This window comes from Geospiza fortis, unplaced genomic scaffold (genome assembly GCF_000277835.1).
Source record: "Geospiza fortis unplaced genomic scaffold, GeoFor_1.0 scaffold102, whole genome shotgun sequence".
NCBI classification, from domain to species: Eukaryota; Metazoa; Chordata; class Aves; order Passeriformes; family Thraupidae; genus Geospiza; species Geospiza fortis.
This window is the reverse complement of record NW_005054373.1, coordinates 2987320-2997439: the sequence shown is the minus strand read 5'-3', so window position 1 is coordinate 2997439 and position 10120 is coordinate 2987320. Positions and strand designations below refer to the sequence as shown.

Below are 10120 nucleotides of genomic sequence, written 5' to 3'. Positions count from 1 at the left end.
GCCCGGCCCTGGCACCGGGGCCACAACACCGGGAATCGCCCAGCCCCGCCATGTGTTCCATGCCCTCTGAGGGCTCTTCCAATCGAAAAACATCCCAATTTTGGTAACAATGCGGGAAAACCATCCATCGTTATTTCAGAGATGGGGACGGAGCTTCTCCCAGCTCCCGGACCCAGCAGGCAGGGCCTGTCCCTGCTCTGTGCAGCCAGAAGGCTGCAAGGACACAGACAAGGAGCTAAGAGTCACTCAGGACCAGGAACACCACTGCCACCATCCATGGCCTTGGCCACCTCACCTCCCACACCGGCCGCTTGCCCACCCCCTGCGGGAGCTCATCCCTGAGGCCAGGGCGGGAGAGCAGGAGGCAGGTCAGGCAGGAGAGGACACACAGGGAGCTCCACAGTGGGCTCATGGTGCTGGAGGTGGGGTGGGATGGGATGGGATGGGATGGGATGGGATGGGATGGGATGGGATGGGATGGGATGGGATGGGATGGGATGGGATGGCGGTGGGTTCCCTGGGCTGCAGCTGGGGTCTCTGGGCTGCTCCATCCCTGGGCAGCGCTGAGGGTCCCATGTTGGTGCCAGGCAGACACAGCTCGTGCAGCTGCAGGAGGCTCTTTGGGCAGGGGAGGTGATGAGCAAGGCCAGGATGAAGAGAAGTGGCTCTGCTGCCCTTGTCCCACACGGTTCCGTGCATTATCCCAGAGTGAGAACGTGGCCCCGTTGTACCCAGAGCAGCCCACACTCAGTGATTATGTCCCTAGTGCAGCAAACCTGCTTTCTGCTCAAAAACACAGGACGATGTCCAGAAAGACAGTGGCCTATAAACAGAAATTGCTTCTGGAACAGCTTAAGCCCAGGTCCACGACACCAAATTTCACTGCTCCTTACAGGAACAGACAATTTTGGAATCCTGCCTGCTTGTCTGAATTCCAAGCACGGGAACAGACAATTTGGGAATCTTCCCCGTTTGACTGCATGTATTGCTGCACTGAACTGCTCTGGGGACAGCATCAAAACAAGTTCTTCAATACTCACAAGAAAAAAACCCTCTTGTCTAAACAACACGATTATATTAAAAGTAAAAAAAAACCACTTTAAATAAATACAATTGCAAAAAAGGCTCTGGGTGATAAGGGAATGATGAGGTAAATAAAGCAAAACCAAAAGACTCAGCAAACCTCATTTCAAGATAAAAACCAGTATAAATAACTGGCTTGGACTGTTTAAAATATTGTTATAAATTATACCTTCATTATATATGAAAAGACACTGTTTAAAATCAAAGCCTATAGAAACAGTGTAAAACTGCTTCAATATATATATATTATGTAAAACTTAGAATATGTTAAATTCAGTGAAATGTTGAATTTCACAGGATTTAAAAGAAGTTTATGTTCCAGCCACTACACAAGAAAAGCTGTAAAATGACCATATGTAAATAACCACAGATCCTGAATCTATTTTTATATGTATTTCTACAAAAATCAAGTTTCTTTTTTAAAAAATGTCGTTTCCAGTGTCCTTTGTACTGGGCACGGAGGTGGGGATAGCAGACAGCTGATGTTAACTAATAATACAGACAACTAAGAATAACACACTTCATTCTTGACCCCTTTTGCCTTTTCAAAACGTTGATAAAGAATTAAATTGTGATAAAATTTCCCGTGGTTTATGGGATGATTGTTTCTCCCCGATATTTTCAATCAGAAGCCACACGGTGCCTTTCTGCTGCAGCACAGAGCACAGCTGGGGCTGTGGAGAGCAGGAGCGGGCGCAGCCTGTGGCTCTGCGCGTCCGTGCGCCCACCATGTCCTGCGGTCCCTGTACCTCCCTCAGAGCCCCCTCGGAAACAGGACAGGTTTTCAGGCGGGTCACAGCACACACATCCCCTCACGGCGAGGGGAATGAGCCCTGCTCGGGCTGTCCGCGGGTCCCTCTGACAAGCAGGGGCTGCACAGCTCGGCGCTGCGCTGGCCGGGCTGCGGAGCGGGGAGCGCTCCCGGAACCGCTCGGTCTGTCACACGGACATGGAACTCCGCAACTTCAGCCTTCGCCGGCCGAGCTGCTCCGCCGGGCTGCTCGTGCGCACCAGGGACTGCCATGGGCACAGAGGGCCTTTTTCCCTGTTTTATTTTTCTGGAGAAAAGCAGCTGTAGGCGATCCCCCAGAGCTCTAGCGGAGCTGCCGCTGCTGCCCCAGGCTGTGCCGCTCTGCAGCCGCATTTCAAAGCTCCCGGCCCCGCTCAGGGCTCAGGGTCAGTCCCGTGCCGGGGACACTGCTGGGCCAGCACTGGGCCGGCTTTGGTCACACCTGTAGCCCACGCAGGCCCAGCCCGGCTGTGCTCGGCGCCCTTTGGTTCCCAGCCCCTGCAGATGGGGTGCAGGGGACACGGAAAACACAGCGCTGCTGTCACTGTCCCCGAGCCCTGGAGATGTGCTTCAAACAAAACCACCTGAAACACCCAACTGTAAAAGTTCTACAGAAACATGATCGCTGGACTTCACATTTAGGAAGAATTAAGCTTTTAAAGAATTTTTTCCACTGAAAAAAAAAAAAAAAGCCTTTAATGGGAGTTATCCAGGTGGCCCCTGGATTTATTGTTGGATTTCTCTTTGACTGCTCTGGGGTTCCCAAGGGGACTATTACGTCAACAATTTCTAAGGCAACATTTTATTCCAGGTGAAATTCCTTAGAAGATGAGAGCTTTGGCTTGGAGATTCTGGGATCCCATTTGAAATCACTCACACTGACTACAGAAGAATTTTTAAAATAAATTACTGCATTGCCTCCTGCTTTCAGATGCATCTATCATCTATCTATCTATATATTTATAAACATTCTTTATAGAACAATTTCAAATGTAATTCTCCTGAAGCTATTAAAACTCCCTATTTAACTGCATTCATAAAAAGTTGTCTGGAATACAGTCAAAACTGACCACTTAATTCAAGGTGTGTTCTATATTAACACACTTTCTCATTCCCAAAAATTAGTGATAGGGGCTGTTCCGTGCATGGAACTCCCATCAGAGTCAGTCAAGAGCCTTTATTTATAAAGTCAGGGCCTTCTGAAGTCTTTAATGACTATTTTTGGTCAAACTTGAAAGAAAGAGACAAGACACAAAGATCTCCTGGTTTCCAGTGTAAAAAGAATCTATGACCAGTAGGAAAAGCTGAGTAGGGCCTTCGATCCAGACTAAACAAATTTCAGCATCAAATGATAAATGAATCGAGGAACTTGCACTCTCAGATCCTAAGTTATATTAAGTCACCAATTTTATGAAGCCAGAAAAAGGTCATCACAGGATACTTATGAACTATGGTAAATAACTAAAATTTATGTAGTAGGATGATTTTAATGGCTGGTATCCTTAAAACCTTAGAAACAGATGCAAATTGTAACAAATCAGAAAAGTTAAAGGGAAACTATAATTGTTCCTTTTAAGACCTATTATGTGTAATATCCATTGGCCATATTTGTTCCACAGTATATATAAAAATATAAAAAATAAATTTACTGTATTTCTTGCATTTGATTAACAGAAAGAGCTTAATGATATGTGTCCACATTCCTGTCTCTGTGCTGGTGTCTATCGGGGCTTTCTTGCCTAAACTGAAAACCATCTGTCATAAATACAATAATGGCTTTTAAATCCGCCCCACCTAGTCCTCCAGCTCCCCAAAAAGGGGCACATCAAGCATGGGCTGCTCCTGAAATATTCCTTCCAAGTTGCTAAGTGGATATAAAAGAACACAGACCTAAAATAATCTGCAAATAACTGTAACATAAGCCCTGAAAAATGCTTTTGGAGCCGGCGCGAGGAGGGAGAGACGGCGTCCACTGAGCCGAGGCCAACGCAGGGTCCGGGCAACCCAGGCAGGGGAACAGTGTTGGTCACTGGAATACTTTGTAATTGTGAAAGATTATTACAGCTCTTATTTAAATCAGGTTTCCTTTTGAATATTTTCATCTAATTGGACAAGTGTTGAGCTTGCCGGGCTGTCACAGCTGTTACAGGACATGAACCACGCTTACAGTAACAGCTTTCGTTCCACATTTTTGTGGAGCAGTTTCCATAGCACTCAGATCAGGGCTTGCATATTTTTATACCACTTGCATATTGAAAATAAACTCTGATGTTTAGCTTGCTTTCTCCAAGTGCATCTCGTACTCAAATTCCCTGAAAAACAAGCTGGCAACTCTGATTGAAGCCCAAGCAGGCAGGGTGTGACACCTTGGTAACTTTTATAAAGTTATTTTCAGCCTTCCTTTCCCCTAAACTTCATAGAAAATGGGATGAGAGACCTGGGAAGTTGGCATTTATCTTAACTGCCATTCCTGAATTTAACATTAGGGCAAACTTTTCCATTGACAACAATATCCAAGCTAACCAGATACTTTGCATGTGAGGATGTGCTGAGGAATTGCCTGATCCTCGATGAAATGTTTCCCACGTTTGGAGCAGACAAAAGGAGAAGAGCTCAGGAGCTGGAGGGACACAAGCTCCAGGGCCCGGTGGCCCTGAGGCGCCCCGGTCCCACACCGGGGGCGAGGCTTTCAGGCACCCCGGAGCCCCGGGCAGGCAGAGCACGAGCCTGTTGGGAAGTTTATTCTTGGTAAACGAGTCACTTTCTAATGAGAAGAATAAACAGGATGTTATAATGTGGGATTGCAAAGTGCAGCCAGTCCAAGCCCTCTCTGGCAGCGAGGCCGGGGCTGTGCCTGGTGCCTGCTGTCCCCGCCGGGCCGTGGCACTGGCCAGGCTTTGTCCCACTGAGCCTCCCGTGTCCCGCGGCCCCTCACCTCCTAACCCCCTTCCCAATTAGCAGATTGAAAATTAGCAAAATACAGCCCCTGCTTTGCACTTTAAATTTTAATAAGAAACAGAGACATCTCTCTCTTTCTTCTGCTGTTCCTCCCTCTCCTCCAAGAACAGAAGGCTGCTGGTGAAAGGAATGAAAATCTGGAAAGAATTTGGGGTGGACTGGCCAACCCCCTTTCATTTCCTTCAGATGTTTACAATCTAGCACCTTTCTGAAGACAAAGATGGGAAAAAAGCTATTTTTCCTTTTGACTGAAGGGTGAGACAGGGGGGTATTAAAAACTGATCAATGTAATTTTTTTCACAGAAGTATTTGCACATCTGTGAAATAATGTAATTTATGAAAAAAATCTTTTTATATGACATCCATGATTATAGCCTGATCTGGAGAATTATTCAAATATAAAATTAAATACTCAAAAACTCGCTGCGCTGTGGATGACTGAGCTTTTACCAGCTGTGCATCACACTTCTCTAATTCTATTAAAAGTATAGAAGTGAGGCTTCCCAAGGATGTCTGAATCCCTTGTAAAAGGAATGTTACATTTCTAAATGCTTTATGATCAGTTGCTTTTTGTTTTTTCTTGATTATCATCCCAGTTGTTGGATGTTTTATCTGACTGTACCAAAAAAAAGAAGAGAGGAGGAATGCATACCCGTGGAGAGTGCTCTATAAATTATATTGTATTTTATTATCGCAGGGCTTAAGGAAAAATTGGCTCTTAAGAAAGGTTAAAAACCTTTAAAGTGAATTCTTCTGTTTGGTTAAAAGTACTTTTGATTTAATACGATCCATCTGCAATCTGGGCCTGGCCTCCTCCCCTTTGGGGAATGGGGCGATGCCCATGGGACCAGGACAGGGCAGCAATTTCTGCCCGAACAGGACAAGTTTGGGTCACCCCGTGCCAGCTTCCCTCCCAGCAGGGGACCAGCTCACTGTCTCCTCAGATAGCAATTCCCAGATTTTTAAACAATTAATCCAGGGGAAAATGAGCGGGCACGGCTGCTCCTGGGGGTAGTTTCACAGCCCAGCGTCGCTCCACAGGAACAGCCTTCCGAAGGGAAAGCTCAATCCTATTTTCCAAGCTTAAATGGAAGCTTTGGTATGGATCCTGCACTGCTTGGACATTATCCACAGGTCACAGACGGAATCACCGTGAATTCGCCGTGCCTCCCCATGCCACAAGCCAACATTAAACTCGAAGGGAAAATACAATTCCCCAAACCAACAGAAACAGCGCGGTACAAACCAGCCACTGAAAGAGCTCCAAAACAGGCCACATTAGTAAAAGCACGTTGGAGTTTAGCAAAGAGAGAGACAAAATAAGGGCTAAGCCATTGTTTCTGCTGCCGAAGACAGACGGACTTTAATAACACTTAACAGAATGATGCACATTAACGATCTCAGAAAGCACTTCTTATGCCTCATCCATCATGCGGAGGAGAAAATGAAGCCTTCGACAGCATTAGGAATTATTCTAGATCTTGTCAGTAATTCGCAGCTTCTCGGTAGTATCGTAACACAAATTTGTGTGGATGAGACACTGACCATTAATCTAAGGGGCTTTTTTTCCCTCTCTGCAGCGTGTGGAGAATGTATCAATTGTTTCATGGAGAAATTTCACAGCTGAAACCTTACTAAATAAAACAGGGGTGAGGAAAGAGATATAGACAGAAACATAAACAACTGCAACGTGGAGACAAATCATTATCTTTAAAACAAAACCTACCATAAAATCACCGTATGTGTGTTTTGTGAATGGGCAGTGAGCAGCCTCCTGCTCTGAAAATCCTCAGAATATGCTGATTATAAAGTTATGTTCGTACATACAAACACACTTAGATTTCATTTTCTGGGAGGCTTTTTTCCCCTTTTTTTTTTTTCTGGAGTATAGGCAAAAAAAATCTGATTTCTCCTCCCAAGAGAGCCTTGTATTTTTTGCAAATAGTAGCAAAACAAATTTCAAGACAAAATGCCACGCAACTAAATAAACAACAGCTTTTGGCAACCTCTTTCCTAAGTCGCAAGCTGCTGTTCGTCGTGTGATAGCTGTTGCCACTGGAATCTCTACTACAAAGGAAAAGGTCCATAAATATTTGTACAGCAAACTCCACAGAAAAAAAAGCCTCCCCGAGTGAGCTCAGAATTCATTTCTATACGTGCGATGTAAAGATGAAAGCTAATGAGTTCTGTGGAGTTTATGATAAATTAAAAGTGCGGGGCTCCCCGCCCCAGCCGTGTGTTTACACGGATCTGATCCGCTGCTCCCCAACAAAACACTTGTCAGACAGAATGAGGCGAATTCGCCTCCGGATGTGGAGGAGCTGGATTGTCTCAGGGACAAAAAAGCAGATAGGATTTGATCAAATACTAATCAGGCAGCAATAATGTGGTATCCTAAAACACACCCTATTTTATCTCCAATGAAATAGTGACATCTATCCAAAAGTCCTCAAAGAAACTTGGGTTTAGGTAATATATTGTGATTGCAGCAGATAGGCAGGATTAAAATCAGGCTTGATCTTCAAAGAGAATAAGAATGTATAGTTCTGTTTACTGCACACATATTTGTATATAAAAGATATGACAAATATTTCGAGTTCTTTAGAAACCTGTATTTCTGTATTTTGAATTTTCACAGACCCAGTGCTGAGAATGGGATTTGACAATCCCAGGTAATAGAGGCAAATTAGAGATTAAACTCATTAGAAATTATAAACACTCATATAGTCTGTTAAACCCCCTGACAAAACCTGGAAATTAGAAATCCAATAACACAGCATCAATAGGGTCTTTAACGGCTGGACAGATGTTTAAACCGCGCGATGCTCATGTGAGGAGTGAGATGGAACAGTCGGAATCAAGGTTTGCATTAAATAACACGGCATTGATGTCAGATCAAAACATTCATGTGAACTGGTTTGTTCCTTTTTTTTGCCATTAATTTCCATTCTCCTGTTATGGTCTGAATTCATTATTAATTTTGCATAGTATTAAACATTTTTCTTATTTGTAAATATGCAGATGAGGGAGGCAGCTCTGGAAGGCACCACACAGAGCAGGGCTGTGTCCAAGGGGCCACTAACCCCTGGGGCTGTCCTCCACATAAAGACACTTCGAAAATAAAATATTATCTGCAAGCTTTAATTTTTTGGCCTAAATAATTAAATCACAGAGGGAAATACTGTGAAAACAATCATCTCACTAAGCACAACTCAATAAATCCCAAGGAATGGGCACTGGGATAGCAGAAGCAAAATTGTTTGCGTTCCTAATGTTGGGTCTGACCTGGAAAGGATAACAAAAGAATCTGGCATGAATATGTATTTTTATAGGGAGTGCTGCTGGTAAACAGACCGAATAAAAGCGAGGGGATTATTTGAAAATAGTTTCTCCTAAACTCTCAATATGTTTAATCTGATGATATGAAAAACCATCCATAAAGGAGAAACACATTCAGCCCCTACAAAATTCTGTACAGAGAAGTGAAAAGGGTTTCGGCAGAAGAAAACAAACAAACAGCAGCAATCCTGCAAAGCTGCGGCATCTCCCCACGCCCGCCTGCTCTCCAGCGCCGAGATAAAGACCCAATCTGCTCATCAAACACCTCCGGGCTCGGCCATCTAATAGGAACAAATTGGCAATGACTGCCCAAGCAAGTAACACAGGCCCACTGATTTGTAGATTGATACTGATGCCTAATGATCCCCTTGGGCAGATCAATAGCAACAATCCTCATCCCTGCCTTTCTTCTTTATTGGCACGGCGGAGCGAGCGCGGGGAATGGTGTGTGCGCGCACGGCTGCAGGTGCCGGCCGAGGGCCGGGCACCCAAAGGGCCCCTGAGCCCATGCTGCCATGCCGTGTCCTCAGGGTTGGCCTGCCCACACTGCCCCTTGGCAGCCATGCTGCCCCGGGCACGGAGCCCTTGGCACTGGGCTGTGCCAGCTGTACCCAGAGCGCGGTGCAGCCAGGACCGGCCTGCGCCACAGCGAGGGAAAGCACAGACACTGGGATAATGAGAGGAAACCCAACACTGACCAGCTGGGCTGTCTGAGAGCTGAAGGCCAGAATGGCATTTGGGTGGCAGAGCCATGGGGGACACTGGGCACGCTTTGGAGAGCAGGGCACGCAGGCAGCTGGTTTGTCCTGCTGGAAATGGGTTGCACTTCTCTCCTGCTCCATGTCTCACCTTTTCCCTCTTCTCCCCTCAGCTGACTCCTTGTCTCTTAGTGCACTACACTATGATCAATCAGGCACTATCAGCACAGGGGTTTTATTCAGTTACCCTGGAGTCACTTCCATCTGCTGCTTCCAGCCCCACGTCTCAAAAGAATTAGGGATTTTCTATTTATTTATCAATCTAGTGAATACAGTTATCCCATTAGTAGATCCTTTTAAAGTCCCTGGTAGAACCTAAGAAAAACTAATGGAGTTGATTTGCATTTGGTTTTTTTTCCCAGTGAATTAATGCCAGTGATGTTCTGCAGAACCACACATGGTCACTGCCACCTCGGGGTGCTGGCAGACATCCCCAGCAGCACTCCACTCCCATGAAAATCACTCTCTGCATGGAATAACCACATAGAAACCTAAGACGTGATCAGGCGTACCCAAATCACCAGGTCGGCAAACAGAGGGGAAGGAAAAATGTGCCACAAAGTTTGTGCCTCCTGCACATGAAATATTAATTTTGCATTAAGGTGTGTGTCGTCACGGCAGTGTCCCCCAGCCTGGGAGCACAGCTGGGGGTGCCACCCGTGGCCCTGCCAGGCACGGGGAGCGCAGGCACCGATTTTAAATCCTATTCAGACTTGAGATCTGCTTTGTTCAGCAATCACCTGGCTACTCTTATTCTTCGTGGCTCTTTTATTAAAATGTGGATAAAGCAAAAGGCAAAGGATAAAATTAAATTCCATTGACTGTAAATTTCTAAATCATCCCTCCAATAAAGGATTTTCCTTTAATAACAAAAACGCCTTTCCCATCTTTTTGCCGATCTCGGCGTATACTCGCAATAAAACAGAGCTGCGTGAAAACCTTTGTAACTCGACCCTTCCAGTGCATAAATTAATCATTTTCCAAATCCTGTATTTTCTTTCCTTAAGTTCCCGGGCGCGAGGGTCGTGCCCCCGCCCAGCCTTGACCATTGCAAAATTCAAATTCCCACTAATGATGAGTGTAATCATCGCAATCACCATCATCATCGCCAGGAAAGCCGGATCCTGTTGGCCCCTGACATCAATCAGCGACGCGGGGGGAGCCAGCCCCCCCCCCGCTGCGCCCCCCCGCC

The 10120-nt window shown here is 45.7% G+C and overlaps 1 long non-coding RNA gene across 1 annotated transcript in view; it reads right to left on the bottom strand.

The window, feature by feature from the left end:
* LOC115948311 overlaps nucleotides 1-10120 on the bottom strand; it is a 243265-nt gene that overhangs the window by 232718 nt on the left and 427 nt on the right. The window lies entirely within an intron of this gene.